The sequence below is a fragment of the Perissodus microlepis genome, chromosome 7, assembly GCF_051167445.1.
Source record: "Perissodus microlepis isolate ML-2025 ecotype Zambia chromosome 7, ASM5116744v1, whole genome shotgun sequence".
In the NCBI taxonomy this organism is placed as follows: Eukaryota; Metazoa; Chordata; class Actinopteri; order Cichliformes; family Cichlidae; genus Perissodus; species Perissodus microlepis.
In genome coordinates, this window is record NC_140467.1 from 16,791,279 (window position 1) to 16,814,133 (window position 22,855).

The 22,855-nt window shown below is 40.3% G+C and overlaps 1 protein-coding gene across 1 annotated transcript in view; it reads left to right on the forward strand.

Moving 5' to 3' along the window:
• Window positions 1–1,049: 1,049 nt before the first annotated feature.
• cntn1a (contactin 1a) overlaps window positions 1,050–22,855 on the forward strand; it is a 60,562-nt gene continuing 38,756 nt past the window's right edge. Inside the window, exon 1 of the mRNA XM_084933884.1 lies at window positions 1,050–1,197. The gene's annotated coding sequence lies outside the window, so the exon portion shown is untranslated. The remainder of the gene's footprint in view (window positions 1,198–22,855) is intronic.

Below are 22,855 nucleotides of genomic sequence, written 5' to 3' on the forward strand. Positions count from 1 at the left end.
CACAGCACAAATCATCCAACAAGCACATTAAAAATCAGCTTCCAAGTGCACATATGCATTGCAAAATAAACACTATTCCATAGGAACCAGTTTGTCTTAAAAAAGTTTTCTGTGTGCATGCATTTCAGTTGGTAAAGCAGAACTGATGACTGATGAAGGGCTGAAATATTGATTTATTAGTCCGTGTTTTGTTATTTATTTCTTGGAGGCAAACAAAATCGAATCTCATTCATTAAAACTGGTCTCAAAGTATTCGACAAATCATCTGAGCAGCAAAAGCAGAACAAAAGATAAGATATCAGAGAGCAAGTGTTAACTGATGGGACTCAGGTGTATGAGTCCGGTCCAGTTAGGGATGAGACCACTGAAGGTTAATGTTGGCATCATGTGAGAGATGGTAGAGGGATGGAGGTTAACCAAATCTAGCAACAGGAACTATAGTTTTTTCTGTCTTTGCCACCAGTAATGAGTGTAGGGAACTGTACTTAATATCCACAGATGTTTAAAATGTGTAGGTTATTCAAGAACACTACATTTTCGGTGCAACCAAATTCATTATTCATCCCGTTTATTAGTTAAAAACAAACTGATCTGTGCATGTACATGCATTAATATCTGGGACAGACTCCAAGGAGAGAAAATCAGAGTTAAAAGAGTAGTGAGTATTGAACTGAGGCAAACGCCTAGCAGTCAAAAATTACTTCAAATGGGCTTCATTTGCTTATGTCTGCTGGATGTCAGAATATGCTGCTGATTTTTAATATGTACCATTTCATTTACTTTTTTTTTAAGGGCAAAAAGGGAAAACATATCTCAAGAAGATATATAAATCATGTTCTCCATCATTTAAATCAAGAAGAGATCTAAAACTTCCCAGTAGGCAACAGAATAAATTATTTTAATACAGCCCCTTTATCATTTTATGTTAAATAATAAATAAAGAAAAACTTCATAGGTTGCTCTGATCTGAAAGTGGTCTGGGCTTCACTGCGGGGTCCACTGTGGTCATGTGGAACGAGCAGGTCTAGCGCCCCCCTAAGTCTGCAGCCATAACCCTTCATTCAGTCCACGGGGACAGGACCGCGGCTCCGTCAGTTTCTTTCCCTGATCTTGAGCGCCCGGCGATGCGGTGCTGAGCAGGTGTGAGCATCCTGAAGGACACGACGGACGGACGGACGCAGTTGCCCGCTACGCAAGGTAAGGACGAGGAGAGAGCTGAGCAGACAGCGTGAGAACTGATTTTTTGACATTATTTCAGAAGAAGCCGGGTGCAGCTTTTTTTTTGACAGCTGGGAAATCAGCGTTGTTTACAACGGGCAAGTGGGATGCGCGGATGAGATTGAGCTCATTCAGCCGCCCGCAATGCAGAAATATGTAACGATTTGGACGCGAAAAAGACAAAAAAGAAAAAGAATTTAGGATTTTTTTGCATGTAGATCCAGACAGATAACGTGATCAATATGATCGCGGCGTGCGTGGCGGGGATGCTGCTTTTTTAGCATCTGTACATCCTGACCTCCCAAAACACACTCGATGGTGGGTTCGTGATGTGTTTTCCCCTTTTTTGCGCATCTGTTTTGAAGTAATAAGTCCGAACGTATAAGTCAAGATAAATGAAAACACGCCAGAGGCCATATCCTGGTAGCGCTGCACATACCGATGATGATTCAAACTACTGGCTCCCTCGCAGCCAAGAAATTATGAAGAAGCATCCGTAAACACTTTGATCTGGGGTGGGAGTATAACCCACGTCCCGGTTTCAGCACCACGATTGATTGAGACTAATGGCTGTATGTCATCTTTACCAGCAGACTGAGCCGTAACGCTTCGTAATGGCCCATTGCAGGGTCTTTCTGTCAGGTGCTGGAGACGGTGTCATGGGCGCGTCCTGACTCACCAGACTAGGTTTTAGTGAAGAGGAACTGCTCATGCTATGTTGGTAAACTCAGGGTTAGAGACTCAACAGGGGCTTTTGGGACATTTATAAAGAGACTTCCAACATGTAGCCTGAATAATAATAATAAAAAAATACATAAAATGTGTATAAAATTGCACTCATTGGGGACACAGTCCAATTATGTATATAAAAAAATCCCAGATATGATGATTCATTACATACATTGGTATTCTGCATATGTATGGGGCTCACCACAGATTGGAGAATATTGTAACCTATGAGCTCATTAATAGCAGCAGTGGCTCAAGTCTGGCAAAAAATAACTGACATCGTTAAGACTGCCTGATCTATGTCTCCATGACTACTGAATAACTTAATGTCTTGGCTTTTACACTGCTATAGTATTCATTACGATGCTAAAGAGTGGCCACAATGAACTGCTTTGAGTGGCGGTCAGGGCAAAAGATATTTTAAGCAGCCGCAACTTTGCATTATGTGGTTCACAGTGTAATTACTCGAGGTATTTTCAGGTTATTTGCTGAGGTTTGAAAATCCTCTGTGAATAGGCTAGATATTTCTGGCCCACATTTTCATTCTGACTTTGTTTACACCACTCATTGCAAGTGAAGGATTGTTCACTGTGCGTGTCCTGGCGGAATCAGAGCTCTAATGTGGCACAAAATGTCACAGGGATTCCATTGGCGCCTGTCAGGTGGAGAGCTTTATGAATCTTGTAAGCTTGCTGCTGTTAATGCATCCTGTGCTACCCCGTGGACACCCCGAGGACAGACACTCTCCTCCAAGTGAATGAATTTACTCTTCACAGAAGTAGTATCCTTATGTGTGCAAAGTAGCATCTTGCGTTTTATCCCCTGGCTCCACAGCAAAATGTCTCTGTTCTGAATTTTGAAATAAGCTGTTCTCTGCCAGCACACTGGCCCGGCATACCACAGTATCCTGTAAGATGTCCCTGGTTTTTGATGCGTGTCGGCGTCACAGGACAGGCTCAGCCTCCATTAGTGTCACAGTCAAATAACTCGACATAAACATGCACTTACAGTATTTCTTCTTTGGTTTGAAGCCTCAGTCACATGTATCTGCAATGTATTGATGTAGACAGGTGAACCTCACCTGAGGCAGAAGATAGAGCTGGCCTGAATGTGAACTTTCCCATGTAGACTTTGCTTCACTCAACATCTAACTTGTGAATATGAGAATGAGGGAGAGAAATGGTCTTTTCTTATCTGGGCTTTAGCCTTTTTTTTTTTTTTTTTTTACTGCAGACATATTATGAGACTTTTATATGAAAACAAGGCACAAAGAGATTTTTGGTTCATTCCCCTTGTCCTTAAAACACTACTCGCTTGATATGAGCATCAAAAAGAACCTTGGAAGTTTTCCATCTAAGATTTGAGAGCCCTTTTAGGAGATTAGATTGTTTCCAGATGTCCTTCCAAGCCTTGCGCTACAAATTCCTGGACCAGAGCATTAGCCTAACTGAAGAAGATAGATTTGACCTTTGATTTTCACAAAAACACTCTAAACTGATTGGCAACAATAGCATTTGGCAGCAGTAGGACAAGTTTGTTAGATGCTGTTTGTTCTCTCACATTGAGTGCTGTGTCAGATACGCTGAAGGGAATACATCTTGTAGACTTGTCTCATTGTAAGGGTGAATGTGCTACGAGAGGATGCAGCGGCACGAGACAGCCCATGACGTTGAACACTGTGCGAGGAACACGCGCACAAACGCCGCTCTTTCTTGCTGTCTTTGCTGTAAGAGTGCTTCTCTGTGTCCTGCTGACAAAACGTGAAATGCTGTCGTCTTGATGCTTTCCATAGATTGCTCAGCAATTTACACACCATCAATCAATAGCGAGCTTCACTAATGGTACGGTGGTGAGGCAGAGAGACATGACGTCTTCTGTGCTTGCCTGGAGACAGACCTCTCTGTTCATAGTTTAGAACTAGAATGGGCTTCAGTATCCATCTGCCATCCTTGGCTATCTGAATACAGTTTTCACTAGGCATGATTCTGCCAGTGTGTGCTGCACCCTGCTCTCTGCATGATTTTTATCATATAGATCCTATATAGAAAGACAGCACTACCAAGAACTCATAAGCATAGTGGATATTTGCACACCACGTGTTGCTAACCCATCTAATTTGTGCAATTCTATAAAGCTAATGCAAGTGTAATTGTATTCAGCTGCACTTACAGTGTTGTAATGGGATGATGCTTATTTATTTTGTAGAGCCATTAGGGAGATATAAGAGCCGTGCAGGTTAGAACTGAAGCCAAATCACAAATCACTTTGGTTTTGCTGGTTTTGTCTTCTCAAATGTAAGAAGTTAGTGTTTCTTTTGTCAGATGTGATATCAAATTGAATGCCAGTGTGTGGTGTCTAACACCTTAGTCTAAAATCTTCAGTTGGGTCCTGTTTACTGAGAAGGCCAAAGCATATCATTATAGACTGTATATAAATATGGATACAGGGCTCTCAAAGGCAAATCTGCATTCTTTTTAATGTCCAACAGGTGGCGAATCCCCTGGTAGCAGAAATCAGACTGTAAAAGTCTCAGAAAAAGAATAGATTTATTTTGACCTCAGTAAAATAAATAAATGAATTTATGGTTTAACTCACTAGTTAAAAGCCTTATTTAATACAACATGATTCACATGCATTATTTTCATATATAGTGTACATGATGCCCTTTTGGTGGAGGCATTCTCATTGTCCAAAAGCCAATTCCCTCCAAGACAGATATGTCATTGATCAGGTCAGCTTGTGAGATTTGCAGTAACCCTTTTCTCTAAGGTAACAAGCGAACCCAATCCATGCTAGCAAAAGACCCCACAGAGAAATACAGAGCCACAGAAACCCCTTGCTGTAGGAGTCCAGAATTTAGGCCTTTTCTTTCATTGGTGTGTTTAGTCTTACAGCACTCATTTACAGCTCATTCACTTACAGCACTACTGTTACTCCAGTGAATCTGATGATAATAATGCTCCAGGAGGCTACTTATTTCTAATTCCAAGCCAATGCTGCCTATGAACAATTAATCATCTACACTGGATTTAGCTTGTATGATTTTTAAAATGTGACTGACTCTCTAAAACAGGGGTGGGCAATCTCAGTCCACGAGGGCCGGTGTCCCTGCAGGTTTTAGATGTGTCCTCGAACCAACACAGCTGATTTAAATGGCTAAATTAGCTCCTCAACATGTCCTGAAGTTCTCCAGAGGCCTGGTAACGAACTAATCATGTGATTCAGGTGTGTTGACCCAAGGTGAGATCTAAAACCTGCAGGGACACCGGCGCTCGTGGACTGAGATTGCCCACCCCTGATCTAGAAAGATATGATTTGCATCTGGCATGTCTGCTTCATGATTAAAAAAAAGAGGCTACAACCTGCATGAACAGCCTTCTGTTAGTTTACACAAACGCCGAACAATACTAAAGATAAAAATAGATTTATTTGATATCACCTGCTAAATGACATGTCTATTTATAGCGTTGAAGATCCCGGTGAAGGACAAAGATAGGAAAACAAAAAAGATATGACTTAGTTTATTTATTTTTTTTACCCTTTCTATAGCTGTTCTTCTTCGTGTAATCTATGTGACTCTGCTAAGTGCTGAGTTGGCTCATGTGGTTCTTCTGGTTTGTTTTGCAAATGCAGACTGGAGTGGTTTAGTTCTAAAGATAGAAAAATAAGCTACCCTCAAGATATGTATATATAGAAAAATAGATATAAAATTTGTTATCTTCTTCTAATCTGTGGGAGTCTGCATAAAGTGGCAAGCTTCTTTAGTGATGCCAGGTTCTTCCTGTTTATCTGTCTGCCCAAAGGGACGTGTCACTGGTGGACAGATAAACATTATCTTAATTTTCATTAAGATAATGCAGACCAGACAAGCAGGTAGCATCAGTTATCTCCCCCTGCCGCTCAAAAAGGGTGGATATCGATCAGTGTTATCAAAGTGTTATCACACGCATACAGGATGAATAGAAGAAGAAGAGCCATCTTTAGCTATTTGGGGTAAGTTAAGAGAGTAATTTAGATAAAATAAAAAAAATAAAGATGAAAAAACATTTGTAAAATTTAGAACATTTAGTTCTAGAACATCTGTACCTCATAAAATATATATTTTTCAGCAAGTCAATGATCTTGGTGACATTTAAGAGGAGTTTAAATCTGTAATTAGGTTAAATCTGACAAGATTTCATTTCTTTTCTCTGATGTTTCACTTGGTTTTCTCTGAGATATTTTTAGGCTTTATAATCAAAGTAAATCTTATGGGATTTATCCAGTCAATTAGAGCAAGATTACAAATGTGCGCTCCTGTGAACAGGAATTTTCTTTTAGGTTATTTCTGATAATATTTGTCTTCCTTCATTATGGTGCCAGCCCTAAACATTGTTTGTTTCCTCATTAGCAGAGCAACCCTCATCTATCTTGATGATATTTCATTTATGCAGTAATATGAAGAGTTCATTAAATAGTTCATTACAGCTCAGTTCTTTTCAGCTTGTATTTAAGTGTTTAGTATTCAATAATGATAAAGAGTTTAAGCTATCACTTTGCAAGGTTACCAAGTTCAGAGGACAGTTTTCTCTAATTGAGTAGTCAATTTCAGACCTCTGTTTGTGACTGGGTCTTAATTATACCACTTTTTAAAGTCTCAGATTGCCCCCTTTTCCATTTACCTAAGCAGAAATATTATGTTACACACAGTGGACTCACTTCCCACGTGGGAGCCTAGAGCCATCTGTTTTTGCACCTTTGTAGGTGTAGTCAGATACTTTGTTTACAGGGATGCTGAGAAGCTGTGCAGCCAAACAACTCGGTGCTCTATTTCGGTCCTGTACGAGATGACTTTCGATTGCAATTTGAAAATCAGCAGAGCGTGTCTGATGTATTCACTGGGATTTCTAACCAGAGGGTTACAATGAAAATCTTGTTTACAAGGAAATTCCCAATCTGTTGAGATTTTAATTTATGTCACTGTGTTACAAAGCATGTTAATAAATTGCAAATCGTAAGGAATCAGAAGCATTTTGTGAAGAAGAAAGGATGAATGACTTTTGGCACAGAGCAGAGATGTTTTGCATGTTTAAAAACTTGAAAAAATTATCTTTTTTTGCCAGCATGTATACACTACATATAACTAGGTTACATTTCCCCTATAATCTGCACATAAAATCTAGCATTTAGCATTATTTTTTGAGGAACTGAATTTAACCCTTATCGTTTTCCACAGGTTGACTGCTTTGGGCTGTTACACTTACAGTTTGCTAACAAGTTTTTATCAACTTGAAAAAGGTGAGCTTTATACCCCTGTGTGTGCACAGATTGCTGCATCTTTCTAGTACACTTGAAGTCCACTTGGATGCATGCAGAGCTGGTGCCCTTGTGAGGTAGTGGGATGAACAAATCAGTGTGATCACAACAAATTGGAGGTTATGGGGGTGAAAGTTCAGTGCCTCACGTGTACTCTTCGATGAAGATATTGTTACCACTCTGGCCAAAGTGGATCCTCGGGTACTCACCGATGCAAAAAGTATAACCCTAGCTTCACCCCGTCTCTGCTCTTTCATGCTCCGTGCTTCACTCCAACTCTCTCACTCACAAACAAGGTGAACTAGACTCATACACACTCAGGGGAACAGCAGATCACAGGAGAGAAACTAGCACAAATGTAAATGCCTGGAGTACTCCCAGACTGAGCTGAAATAAAATGAGCACACATAGATTAAGTAAATAATTGAAACATTTAATTTTTTTAGCTGCTTGGTGGAGCAGGAGGAAGGGTTCTTGGAAAACACTGAAGCTATTTAATCAGTGTTCATTATGAGCGTGTGAAAGTTAAACTTTAATTGCTTGCATTGTTATGTTATAGCGCTGAGGATAAAGAAGTTGGTGGACTGAACGCCCCCTATTAAGTATCAAAGTGTCTTTTTCGGTGGGGCCTAGCTGCTCTTGGGGCCTTTGAGCAAGGCCTGTTGCTATGGTGCTGCGAGCATGTGTGGAGGACAAGAACTCAAATTCATCTGCATGCTAGTTCAGCCTGCAAGGCTTCCAAGCATGACTACACTCTTCTCCATATAGCACTGCCTTTCATGTATACTATATGCTGTTTTTCATGCTAGCTGACTAAAAGCTGCCTCAAGGTGATGATGCATGCACTGTTGCCTTGACAGCATACTAAACCGGAGCTATGAAAGCTATGGAAAAACAGTGGCCTGTTGGAGATGACAGAATGAGAGGGTCAGTGAAGATTTTTGCATTAACCCAAAGTGTCCTTGGTAAGATGTATCTTAGTTCTTTAGCTTATTAAGGCCCTAAACTTCAGGGTGAGGGATTGTAGAACTGTAAGTAATAGAAGGCTAATAGCAGAAAGAGCCCCAAGGGAAAGGCTTCCTGGTACGTGGCTCGAATACTGAAGAAGTTGATCTCTCAGGAAGCCTAATTATACGTTTAGGGGCACCCTGTTTTTCCCCTTTCTGGACAGCTGGACAGCTAAATTGTTTGTGGATCAATAGTTTAGCTTCCTATTGGCTACACAGAGTGAGTGAAGTGCATTTAAACCTAAGAAATCCCATTACCCTTGACAGAGATGGGAAGTATAGCACTAGAAGCCTCAGCAAGTGCTACTGCATTGTCCATTATTCAATCTGTTCTGTTTGCTTACCTGCTCTTTTTATTGCTTAGACTACTCATACTAATGTTACACATATGAACTGTGGCTTTCTATTTCCATTTTCACTGCTATTAAATTTACTTTGTAAGTTTTGGTCAAATTATACATGCAATCATGGACATGAATGTCATGGTAGTTCTGGGGTTTTTTAGTGTTTTGTTTCAAGTTGATTTCAAATGATTGTACAGGAGACGTCTTTAATGGCTTTAAAGAAATAAGACTTTGGTGCACAAGTTTGAAATTATTTTTGCGCTTTCTCTAATCCACATAGGATTAAAAGTATAATTACAGAGCCAAAAGTGAACCTCGGCCCTAAATATTAGGTTAAATGTACCTTTGCAAGTTGCACATACTTGCTCCAGATCTTTTTGATAGCCACCAACAAGTTTCTGGTATAATTATTGCTGAATATTTTTTGGGATTTTGGGAAGGCCATTTCAGCAGCTTAATGTTAGCCTGCTTTGTCCATTCCAAAACCAATTCTGATATGCGTTTGGGTTCATTGTCCTGTTGGAACACCCAGTTGTGCGTAAGTTTCAATTATAGCTGTTGTTTTAGCTGTTAATTTGAGGTGAAGTCGATTTGGGAGGTCATTCTACTTCTACATAATGCCAAAGTCTGAGTCAGATAATGGCAAATTGCAATTGCTTATAAATGCCCAACTGAGCTTCTGGAATGGACGTCTCAAAGCCTCAACTGACCTTAGCCCTAATGGAAATTTGTGGACTTAAAAGTAGAGTTGATCTCCAAAAAAACCAACTAATTTAATTGAATTCTACCAATTCTGCCAAGAAGAGTGTTCAAATATGCAACCAGAATTATGCTAAAAGGTTGTTGATGGATACCAAAAGCATCTGGCCGAGGTGCAAGTTGCTAATGGACATTCAACCCAATATTAGTGGTGCAATATGTCAAGCCAAACAAGTCAAAGAAATCCAGAAGAATCCAAAAGGCCCACAAACTGCCATAACAATCATACCCATGATGAGTGTATGTAAACCTCTGACTCGAGTTGTATGTCCATTTGGTTATATTTTTTAAATTATGCACCATGCTACGTATGTTTAAAATCACTCACTGGATGCCGTAATTGCCTCTCACAGAGAGCTCTTCACTAAGAGGATCGATTAAAAGTTATAATGCAGTGTTGTGTTCCCTTTCAGGCCTTCTGGCTGTATATTACTGTTACTTATTTTTACCGGAGCTTGTCTGTATTGATTTAACACTTTAGAATTGTTTTGAAAGCCTGTTGTTATTCACTCCTTCTCTTAAGCAATGTAAATGGCAGAAGGAGAAAAGAGGCAGTGAGTGAAGGGCTGCTGAAGGCATTATGAGAAACAGAACAAAACAGTTGGATCTCTACCTTCATTCCTCAGATCAGTGTAACCGCAGATAAAAGCTGTAGCTGTCGCGGGCTGTGGCACGCCACTGTCCTCTTCTGGCTCCTTTGCTGTGCTGCCCTGTGGTTGTATTTTACTGGTGCTAGTTCCTATGTCCTCGGCTGGATCTCTGCATGAAGAGCCCATTGATGAGAGCAGCATTAGCATTCGGTGTAGGTGAGACTGAAAAACAGGTCGGTTTTCCATTTCACACTAACAGACCTGGTTTCTCTGGATCCTCTCAAAGGGTCTCAAATCAGCCCCCTTGCTGCATAGCTAATGAGTGTGAATAAAAGCAGTCAAAGAATGCTTATATAGTCTTTCCTAGCCCAAGGAGTGTACTCTTTGTATAAGTCCTTGCCGTGCCAGCTGACACATCAGGGCCGCACTATTTCACTGGCTCGACATTGTCACATTTGGCTCACAAACTCACAAGGTGATGTAACAACCTGCGTCATGCTTTCTCATAGCACTAACGGTAGAATACAGCAGCACTAATAGCTTCCGACGAATTACTCTAAAATGTCCCTGAACAAAAGTTGTTCTTTTAAGTTGGCATATCATTATTCAGATCTGAAAACCAGCGTTCTGGGAAATGTGTCTGACTTATGCGTGCAACTTGTGCACTAATTATCCTCCACATCCTTTTCCTTGGCTGAGTTTGTAGCTGGAGGAGCTTCTGTTGCAATCTGCTAATTCATGCTGCTGACACTATTCTCACATTTTCCTTAGCAACAACAAATTGCCCCCAAGAATAAGTGGCCAATATTACCCCGTGAAGAATAACACATGCCTTCTCGGTGTTCTCGGCCTCTCTTTTAATTGTCATGAGTCAGACTAGTGCTTGTTAAGACATCCAAGTGAGAGTGGTTGAGAGAGAAAAGGAAAAAAGAGAGACAGAGAAGGGGCAGTCAGCTTTTAATTAAAGATATGTTATTCTACTTTTGCTCATTTCAGCCTTGCTGCAATGGAATTCAAATGAACAATAAACGGGTGAAGATACAGCTAATTATCATCTGTCTAGACAGAGGAAGGTTCCGGCAAAATATTTCTCACATCATGAGCGAAAATAAGTTGTACATCATACACAGCGTGGAAGTCATAGTTCACTAGGGCACTGCAGTGGACAGCTTCCATACTGCATGTGTTGAGCCTCATGGTGAAATGTGTCAGTAGAATAGCACAGAATAGTGTCACAGGCTGGATTATTCATGAGGACGATGTAATGGCAGTGTGTGAAGGAAAGGGCACCCAGAGGTGAATCTGACTGGGAGAAAGACAGCTAAATCCCCCCCTGTTTTTTTTTTTTGGTGGTCTTTTCACACGTGCCCCACACCACAGTTGCCATACTCTGACTCTTATCTACAACACACAGCTCCACTCATGCTGCACATACAGGGCCACAGTGTGTGGAGGACAGACAGAGTGAAGGGTGCAGTGTCACAGTAAGAAAGCACACAATCCTGTACACACAGCCACAAAAAACCCCCACTGTGTCCACAAAGGATAGAAAGATGAGGAGTTGGACTTCTGTTTAACTCCCTTGCAATAGAGGATAAGAAGACAAGCTAAAACACTGGTGTCCTATATGACTGAGGCGGGGGTGGGGGGTGGGTTTAGTGTTGAAGTGAACAATCAATATTGTTTACATGTCAAACTAATATGATCAGTACTCTTTTTTTGGTCATTTCATGTGAATTTCTTGAAATATGGCTAGTAAACAGTAAACTGTTATGGGTAATTATGGATTATATAAATATCAGTAGTTAAAAAAAAGCTGAATAAATGCTAAGTTAGTCCACGTGAGTCTTAAGAAATATGCTGCCACACAGGAATGGATAAAGCCCAGCAAGATGTAGGTGTGCAGAAATGCAAGGGAGTCAAACAAAGCATTTGTTTGAAGCGTCATATAGTCTTGTAACCTAGTTTAGAGGGTTTTTTTGCTGCTACTTGAGGGAAAGCCAGCTTGATTGGAAATGCTGTATCTGTAGCTGCGTGGGTTGTCTGAGCCTTATCTTTAATAGCAGTTGGACTGTGCACAAACAGCTTTGTACTTGGGAAGAGATGATTTCCTTATGTAAAGTGATAATCTGGTGATCTGAACGCCAGAGAGCTCCCACACATCTGCACCTACTCGTGCTGACATAGCCAACTAGTGTCATGGTGTACCAATTTTGGGTTTGAGGATTTTAGTCCACGCTGCAGAAATATACCTTTTGTGGTCTGACATTGATCTAAGCGCTTATTCTTTTTGCTGCATCGCTCTCTCTTTTTCTCCGTCTCTTTGGGGGTTTTTTTGTAAGTGGGCACCTGTTCTGTGTTGTGAGCCATGATCACATGGTGTTACTTGGCCAAAGAGGCACCAAATGACTCAGGTCTTTGCCCAGACTGTTCTCATTGTCAGTCGGCACACACGTTGCTTTCCAACAGGCCATCTGACTGTGGCCATGTGCTCAACAGTAAACACAAGTGAACGGGTATGTTTACAGTTCCGGACGTGAACATGTGGGCTGTATGATGGCGGATGGTCTCCAAGCATTGTATGTCTTAGTTGTCAAATTCAGATTTCTAGCAATCTGAATAAGGGTTCATGCTGACTGTTTTTTGCAGCTTTTTCAAGGAGTGGGTGCTCGAGTGCCAAGTCACAGGGGTGTATTATTGCACACACAAATGCACCCATTGAGAGAGACCGTAGAGCCTGCAGTGGCACAAGTCGTGAGGGAAGACTTCCTGATGAGTAGGCATGAATATCCATGCCGCTGCTTAAAAGCATCGGCACAGGCCAATACAGTAAATGGAAGTCAAGGGAATAATAAAGCCAGCTTTGTCTTGTCTACTTTGAACTCTGGAGGAGGTGTCTGGGCCTCTTGTTTGAGCTGAAATGCTTTTGGAGAAATTTCAGAAAGGGAAATCTCTAATCTTAAGAAAATCCTTTCATCATATAAATGCGGTGTCGTACAAGGAAGCATATTTTATGGGTATCTCATTTCCTCATTCACTTTTTAATGACTTATTTATCAGCAAGATCGCAGGGTGTTTACATTTCTACCCAACTTGGCATTATGATGTTTCATTTGGGATTCATTGAGTCTGAGTTGGTTTAATGAATCGTTAAGCGGTAAGTCACCAAAGTAAACAACTCAGCATGTGTCTTTTATACCAGAGATCTTGTTAGGCCTGAGTGTGTGCTCTCCCCAACCTCTTACTGTGGTCCAGACAAACAGGCACCAGTGCTGCTCAGAAAGCGAGTGCCAAGGGATTTGTTTCTTACTTTTTCAATTTCTGGAATAATCTGTCATCCATCCACATCCGCCTTGGAGAGAAATATGGAAATAGGCAATATTAGAAGTAAACAAATCTCTGCAGGTCCTGGTGACTTAAAGCTGCAAATTGTTCTGCGCTGCCCTTGGCAAATGGGCTCCTTTTGCATCAAAGCTACAGTAGCAGTGGGAGCCACAATGGGTTCAACAAATTAAATTATCATTCCCAACGCTTGAGCACGTCCACACTCGGCATGAATTTGTTGCCCCTGTCTGCCTTTCCTGTTTTCATTTATTCTTCTGCAGTCTTTATGTGGCTGTGGGGTTTGGCATAAGAATATGGGTGAAGCTGTGGCTATAGGTTCCCCTACAGGGATATATTCTGCAGAGATTATAAAAAATATAAAAAATATTTAAAAAGTGTAAATGTGCTCATCCTGAATTCTTCAACAACCCACCTCTGATTGGGAAGGACTTGAGTATATATGTGGGATTTGTATTAACTGATTGCTTTCCAAAATACATGAGTCTTGATGTATTGAAAACATAATTGTAGTAGTACATTAAATATAGCTTGTACTTTATTATCACAATGTTACTACATTGTAATATTGTGATAATAAAACCAATATAAACCCACTAGGGACTTTTTCTTAATGGCGCATGGGGTATAATGCAGACAGAGGGCTTCTCATAATTGGTCAGTGAGTAGGAGACAAACTGTACATTACACTAATGCACAGTAAAGTGCTGTTCAGTAAACTGAAGAGGGGGACCATTTCACGTAGTCTTTTTGAGAGAACTAGCAAGACCCACTCTGATTTTAGATAAAGACGATGACTATGACTTTCCCGTTGTCAGTAAGTCCCTGCTATATGAGACATCTAGATTCTGGCAAGACTTGTGAGATCACGATCATCCAATAATCCATCTTGTCAGGCTGGTGGGTTTAGATCAATCAGCATGCTGTGAGAACTGACACAGCAATAAGCGCTTCACTCCACTGCCTGCTAAATCATTTCACTGTGTTGCTAGGGGAATAATAATAATTTAATAACAGTAAAACCAGAAATACTAATAGAAGCACAGGAAGAAATAAATTGTTCTAATCATGCTAATTCTGGTGTCAATGGGTTTTAGGAGTGATGCTAAGGTATGAGTAGTGAATCAATACTGGGAACTGATCCACTGTCTTTGATTCAGCAGAGCTATTCTGACAAACATCGATTGAGCTCCTGTTGGTTTCTGTTTCCCAGGGATTACTCCGAGTATTATAATGAGTGTGAATTGATTTATAAATGCCAGTGATTGGCTGGTGTCTCACACACCTGTCCGCAAAGGCATCGCTTTATCTTTTGCAGTAAGAAGCACCTGCCTTACTTGCAGCATTCACTGATTCGCATTGAGTCTCAATAGTCATTTTGGCCTTGTGTGCTTGACAGGTATATTTTTGTCTGACATTTCATATTAACTTTTGCCGGTTGTGAAAAGGTCCACTTTTGGGACCTTTTCACATGAGGGATCATTGGAGTCTTCAGCAAACTTGCACTTAAGCATACTACACATTCACACACATCCACCCACGCACTCAATCGCTCAGTTTTTATTGTTTGAGGTTCTCCTTTAAAGCTGAAGAAAAATACAGAAATTAAGCGGTGTATAGAGAAGAGGACTCTTTGGTCTGACTCTGTATCAAACTTCTGCAACCCAAGGTGAAGATAACAGCCATCGCGCACACATTAGAAAAGTCTCTGCTAATAGCCCCACTTCAAAACTCCTCTGCTCAGATCTCACCTGCAGCTTATTCACACAGTCTTCTCAGAAGATGAGAATAATGAACACAGAATAGCCTAAAATCGAGAGGCTGGTTGTGAATAGAAAAAGGAGGAGTGATCTGGTGATGCTGTTTTCTGTGAGTCGGGTTAATGCTTTGGTGTACAGTTATTATTCTCGTTAGAGGCTGTCCACTTGCCTATTCTGCTGTTGTGGCAGAGATTAGAGTTGTTTCTCTTTGACCGTTTCTGCACTGAGGGAGGCGGGGAGAGAAAGATAGAGAAGGAGTTTCAAGCTGACAGAACACTTGGCAGCATAAACATGGGACCTGTGTTCTGTGCTATGACCTTGTTTGCTGACGTGTCAGACCTATTTTTCCACTCCAGAAAAAATGCTCGATTGCCACAAGGCAATGGGAGTACTCGTTTTGCTGCTAATCGCTTGGCTCCTCTGGGTCTCTGTGTTGTTGTAAGGATGTTTGTGCATGAGAGTAAAAGCCAGGATTGTTATTATGTTACTAAATGGGCTCCACCGCTCTCATGAACACTGCTGGTCTAAATATAGATTTACATAACAATAACAGCAAAATATCACTGTTACAATCACAAAAACATTTCTTCCCGTTAAAAGAAAGTTTTTCCTTTCCACTGTTACCACATGCTTGCTTTAGAGGGTCATCTGATTGTTGAGGTTTGTTGTGATTTTTTGCTATATTAATATTAATAATTGAAATTGAAAGTATTGCATTCACTGTTTTGTTTTATAAAGGCTCATTTTGGCTCAGTTTGAATCCTGATACATGAAGTAATTTGTGTCACACTAAAAAGCTAATTACACTGGAGTGAATGTGCATGTTGTTTTCACATTGCAGCTAAATTGAATATTCAGTTAAGTGGTAAATAATAAACAGCTAATATGGTAAAAATGTATCTAATGTCAACATTACTGGTTTCAGATATTATATTGCTAAGTCCTGTATGATATTAATTTCAATTAAATAAATGACTCATTTTTGTAGCCTTTTGGAATTATTATATGAAGGAACAGCAGGTACAGTAACCTCACGGCTGACTTGAACCAAAGGTGTAGCCAACTGGCCACTTAACCGCAACATCAGCTGGTTAAAAATCACATTTTAGCCCATTTTCTCCATTTATTGTGTCCCAGATGTTTGCTATTTGGAATATATATAATGAAGAAAGAATCGGAATTTGAATAAGAAGTGTTATAGGTATGTATTTATCTAAGGTTAGTTTAAAAAGTTATCAAAGCGTATCACTTGAACACCTCTTCACATTATAGTTCAAACCAAGTTTCTGGCCTTGTTATATAACTGTATTTATGTATAATAAAACTTAATCCTATATGACTACTTTATCTTAAAAGAGCTTCTCTTATGAATTCCAAATATACATAGTGTACTGCTGATGTTATTGCTGTTGTTATACAAATAAACGACACTCACTCTATTAGAAAGATGTAGTATGAAAATAAGCTACCATGTCATTTCTTTTCATTTATGTCCGTCTAACTTTTCCTTCACATGACACCCAAAGTTTATCACATGTGCTCGAAAAGTTATTTTCCAGGCATATTTCTTTCTGTCTCCTTGCATTTAGCCACACACGTTGCATTGTATGCATTTTGCTCAGTGAGCATGAAAATTGCTCCATTTAATGAAGCCCTACTATGGTTTTTCAAGATTCAACACTTCTTGGAGTACCAAGGACAACTCGCCAAGCCTTCCTCTAAGGAGGTGGTGCAGGAAGAGAACAACAGATATCCCTTTAGATTTCTGATTTGCCCTACGTATTGTTACATTATAATGCTGCAGGGCGTGACTGACTGCATGTCCAGTCCTAAAAAGAGCAGTATTGTGCTTGTGACATACATCAGTCACTTGAATGCCACTGTTGACCTATATATGAAGGCCTGGGTCAAAGGAGAGACAGGCTGGCCAGAGCACAGAGGAGATATCTTGTTTAATGAACCTTAATGTGGCATGCGTCAGACTGTGGCACACAAATATAGCCAAGAGGAAGACACAATTTGTGCGCTACTTTGGCGAAAACTGAGCATAAACAGTTGTGTGTCTTGCATTGTTTCAGATTGTATAATCCAGACCAATGCACTGTGCGTTCACTGGCTTCATTCAAAGCCAGTGAACGCACTTACTAATTAGATTCATGTACATTTTGACAGTAGAAGACAGAAAAACATGGACCAGCTCCCCGAAGGGGGAAGGGGAACGATGCAGAAGATTTAGTGCAACTCTAAGTCCTATTATCTATGCCTTGATGACTCCTCTGGTGCAATAATCAATACAGGCTGACTGGCACCAGGGACACAGGGTCCACTACAGGAAGAGGATATCTTCAAACCATCCATTATGGATGAGAGAAGAAGTGAAGGGATGGAGAAAACAGGAGATGATAGATGTGGATAGGGCTAAAGGAGAGGGAGAAGAATATGGAAAACAGGATGAGGAAGCGGGAAAAAGAGAAAGTAAACAACATGAGGAAGAGCTCATCCAGAGTGGGTGAGTGGATGAGGCATAAGGTGGAGATTGCAGCCACTGAATGTGCCATGGCTTTTTTCTGTCTATTTTTTTATTTCTTTGCCTCACTCGCTCCCTCTGTGAGGCTGGTTCATGCTGTTCTTCCAGTGTGACTGTAAAGTTTATGTCCAGCTGTGGGAATGGACGCAGCCCTCACAGGTATCAAAATTAAGTTGTCTTCTTCCCTCCCTCCCACAGCATGCCACCACCTTTGCAGCAAACATTTTGTTTGTAACAACTGTTCTTTCTTCCCCCCTCACAGCTGCATCCTCCCCCGTGGTACATGCTCTAGTCTTCCTCCTCTTTCTTCCTTGTTGTGGTAATTTTGTCCTTCTTGCTGTGGCTGCCGTACCTTCTGGCCACACACACCAATATCAGCCTGAAATATCACTGCAAAAACACTCCACAAACAGCCCCTCCCCTCCCGCATCCTCCTCTTTTTCCACTGTGATGTGAGGTCACAGCTGGGGAGCCCTTTGATTTGACAGCTCAGTGTTTATGTGATAATACATTTGTGTATGCGATGGAGGGGGCTTCTGCGCTGCTGAGTGCCTGTGATAGAAGGGGTCCAGGATGCCATGACAGCGGTTGCTAGCCAGCACTAGCAGTTTATCCTCAGGCATACTGTAGCAGGGATATATACAGCCGGCTTCACTGCTGCCAACTCAAGCTAACGGGACTGTACCTGCAAGCGTGTTGGGGTCTCTGTGCACCTCAGAGCTGTGCGCTCTAGAACAGAGGTGGGTGGCAGAGTAGGCTCAGTGTTTGGTTTGTGTGTATACTGTGTGGTGGAGCCAGAGGAGTGCTTAGAGTTAGGAAGTTTTGCTGGCTTTTTTTTTTTTTTTTTGCTTATTGCAACTTATGTTTGTATGTGTGTGTGAGTGAGAGAGGGAGCATGTAGCACTGCTGAGCTCTGCTGGCTCTGGGATTCTGTCCTCTGCAGAGGGAATAGCTCATTATCTGCCTCTCAGAATGAAGCATCCTACCTAACACTGCAGTGCTGCACACTGAAAGGCTAAACCTATTGAAGCGTTGTATGTGTGTGTGTGTGTGCATGTGTATGTGTGGGACTGTACAGGAGTTTGTAAGTTGGTATAAGGAAAGTGGTTGTGTATCCAGCACCCACAGTGTCTGTGTCCTTTTCTACACACTGTCTCCTTCTTTTGTATATTTATATTTGTTAGTTCAGCACAGATGATTTTCTGGGGCTTGTCTTATTTACATTTCTTACTTAAGGCATTACTTTACTTATGCATCTTTGGGCTAATATTACAATAAATATTCATTGCTTCATTTCTTTTTTATTGTGTGTGTATGACTGTTACATCATATTGCATTATATGAAACATGCTTGATATTTTCATGTCAAGGTTATATCTTTGATATGCTGGGTCTTGGTATGCCTATTAAAGCAAGAGCCACCTCAAAATATGTATTGTATATGTATTATGTTAGGAACCCCCTCGCCGCACACCTTGAGTGTGTCAACCGTTTGCTGTAACATTTCGTCAGCTGTGCAGAGGTGAAAATGCATCAGGGCGCCGTACTTCAAACTACTCCTTCATCGTGGCTGTTTAGAAAGACACCTTTCATTTCCAGACAGACTTCAAAACTAGTTCTGAGATGCCATAACTCAGCTCATAAAGTCACAGTCTACAGTAAAAAAAAAAAAAAAAAAAAGATATATATCTATGATAATGTATATGTAGATAGATAGATATAGTGTCTGTTTCACACAGATCCAGATTTTAAAATATATACTACTACTACTACTACTACTACTACTAATAATAATAATTTCATTTTCTATCAAGGAATCGGAGTAATCCAACTCTTCACCTGACAACAAGAGCTGAACATCTTTTCCAAGTAACCTTACTTATCTAAACTCTCGACACTACTCACATTAACATGCACACAAAAGCTCTTTCAGGCAGAGTGGGCACAAGTAGTCCCTTCTCCTAAGTCAAAACCTGGGCAGTTCATTGTGCTTCTGTTCTCTTTGAATGACTCTAAGTACTAAAAGGTTTTTAAGGAGGAACCATATATGAGTAATCAGGAGTAATTTACGTTGGCTTCATTTTAAGCATTTGAGAGACTGTAGTGTTGCCTGTTCTTATATCCATAAAGCACAAACAGCAGCAGTGGAACTCTGTTACCATTATCTTAGTTTAATACACCAAATCTCAGTCTGTCTCTCCCATGAACTCCTCCTACACAGTCAGGAGTTGAGCAACCAGACTTGGCAAACTGTTACATCTTAGTCTCATCGAGGGTCTTTTCAGTATCTGATATTATGACATCAACATGTTGCCTAGCAACCGTTTCCCAGAGGGCTAAAATGACCAGTTTTTATTTTAGCATTTATGCTCCCATAAAACCTTATAAAAACACTGTATCAGTGTAATTCAGTTCAGTTTATCAATTCATCACAGTTTGGTTCAATTCTATTTTTCCAGTTCAGTTTTGATATATATTAATGTATTTATTTGCAAGACTTGAATATGCCTTAACTTAAATGCTTTTTATGATGCCATCACATTGCCAGGCAACCAGCTAACAACTGACTAAAATGACATTTATATAGGACAGCAGGACCTGTGCAATTTCCAAACCTGATTTATGCATTTGTGCAAGGTGCATGCACGGGTAAGTGACAGTCATGTTAAGAGAAAAGTCCTCTTAACATGACTCCTTTACTATATGGGTGCATAGTCAACAGAACAAAAGCTTGCATATCATCTTTTAACTGTATACTTAACTAGGGTGGACAGTGTCTGGCTGATGAGTGTAATCGTACACTTATCTTTCAGAGAGTAGATGTTTGATGTGCACAATACATTTTTGCTGTATATCTGCACGCAATCTGTCAAAACAGCTCAGATCAAACAATACTGTAGCATGGACTATTGGACTATTATAGGTTAATTTATGTACGTATTAGGCTAATAAACTCAGTTTCACAGACCTGTTCTTGACAGGTAGTACACAAACCAATACTTCACTTCTTACTGAGTAATACAGTGTTGATTAAACACATATTGTCCCTTATTTCGAAGCCCGTTCATCAGCACGCACATGCACAAATATCAAAGCCAAAGAAGGACGAAAGGATGTTTGTGGGAATAAAATCAGTTAAACATTGCTTGCAGCTCAAAGTGGGAATCACATGGATAAACCCAATAAAAAAATGTTCATTGAGCCCTACTTCTCTGCATGAGGTTTCTGCAGTAGTACAAAAATGACACTGTTCGCAAGACAAATGAACAGTGTCACCTGTGTCTTTCTTTTTTCTCTCTTCCAGGCGTCCATTCTGCTCATTGTGTTGCTGGCATGCATCACCACATCAAACCATCAAACATGTTCATAGAGATGGATAAATCAGGGCAGTGACTTTTATGACAGCTGGATGTCGTCCCCCAGTGCAAAATACTTTAATCTAGTGGATGTTATCAACATATTATTTTAAGATAGTAGAGTTGAGTGATTTATTGATTTGCACAAATATCCAGTGTGCATGATCTGCTGATCATAAAGTGCAGATAACTACTAATTGCGGCAGATGATTTTTAATTTCACTGCTGATGATCACACATTAGAATCAGTTTGATTTATTCAAAAGAAAGCCACCTTCATGTGCATGAAGTGTGATATTGGATTTTACTGTTTAAGCTTTCCGTACACAAGAAAATCTGTTATTTGTTTTTTCAGGCTTCAGTCATTGTGTGTAAATTGTGTGTGTGGCTCTTAAAGCATTTTAATCTTTGTGTTTTAAACTGCCACAGCAATCACTCAACAGTATGTTCTGCAATAGTAAAAAACTAATAATAGGTCACAAAAAGGAAGATGATATGAGGAATGCAACATTACCCCCTCCCTAATCTATTCAGGAGGGAGTAACGTTGCACTATTAGTTGTCCAATTAGCTGCCAGGTTTTCTGAAAATAATGCACAGCAAACCATCCGATATCTGAGAAATATATCTACCTAAACAAATGTAGACACAAATACCCGTAAATGCGCAAATTTGTCCATTCTGGTCACAGTAGTGTTGTTAAATGGCATAAACTGAATATACTGCATCTCTAATAACATGTACAGAAGGTGGGGAATGATCCTCTTTTATTCCCGTCACCAGCGGGGTTCTGCTGAGTCAGAAGTCTTGGGTAAATCATGCTGAAAGAAAAAGCAGAATCCAGCCAGACACAAGGCTTATGCTTTGCCACTGCATTCTGTGCTCTGCTCCACATGCTCTCCTTCTGAGAGATTTGCATTGGTTTTGATTAGTCAGGGAGCTCATGATTTAAGACCAGATGTAGAGTGCTTGCTAAAAGTAAGAAGGTGTACTTTACACCTCTTTGCACAATTCTCCTGACTTTTTCAGGGACCGTCTGCTTCATCTTAATGGATGTCATTAGACTGGGTTTGGTCTCAAGCATCATCTGGAGCTCTCTTGAACCGCTCCATTTGCTATGATGACTTGAAGGATTAGTGCAGACATTTGTACCATCGATACCTGATTTCATTGGGTACATTCTACTGTAAGTGCATTTCCAACACTAAAATACGTTTCTCCTGTTGCTTGCTCTCTTATTTTCCATAATAACCTATGAAAGTTTAATGAACCCCATATTTAAGGTGACTTATAGCATATTGAAAGATTCGAGGCCTCTGTGTGATTTTAATGAAATTCAATAAGGTTAATCAGTCCATTACTCAGAGTTTTGTTGTCCCACTGCAAAGCTTTATTTTTTTCCTTTTAGCATTTTCATACAATGTATCTAGTTGCTGTGGTGATACAGACTGAAAGCTTCCTCAGATGAATTTATTATGTGAGCCTCGCAAGGCTAAACCTTTCTTAAACCTTCTGGTATCCCCTCGACCAAATCCCTGCTCTGTAACACTTGCTCAGCATCTTCCTGGTTACTGCAACCCAAAGGCAGTGTGTGAGCGTTTGCTGCCTCCTGTCCCCTAAATAGAATAGATTGCACTTAAAAACCTTATACCCCCCACAGGCTGAGTGAAAAACTCACAGCTGGGAAGAGCTGAATAATATATCATCCTTTTGCAGTTTGCTCATGAGTAGCTCCACTGAAGAGGTTTGCAAAAGGCACATTACTTATTTTAGCTTTTCTTTCTTTCCCCTCCAGGACGCGGTAAAGTGGTCCCTAAACTTTTAAAGTTATTATTTTAGTTACAGGAGAAAAGTGCAGACATTTTTATGTACTAAGGACATAATAAAGCGGTTAGTATTTACAGTAAGAGAAATGTATAGATAGATATA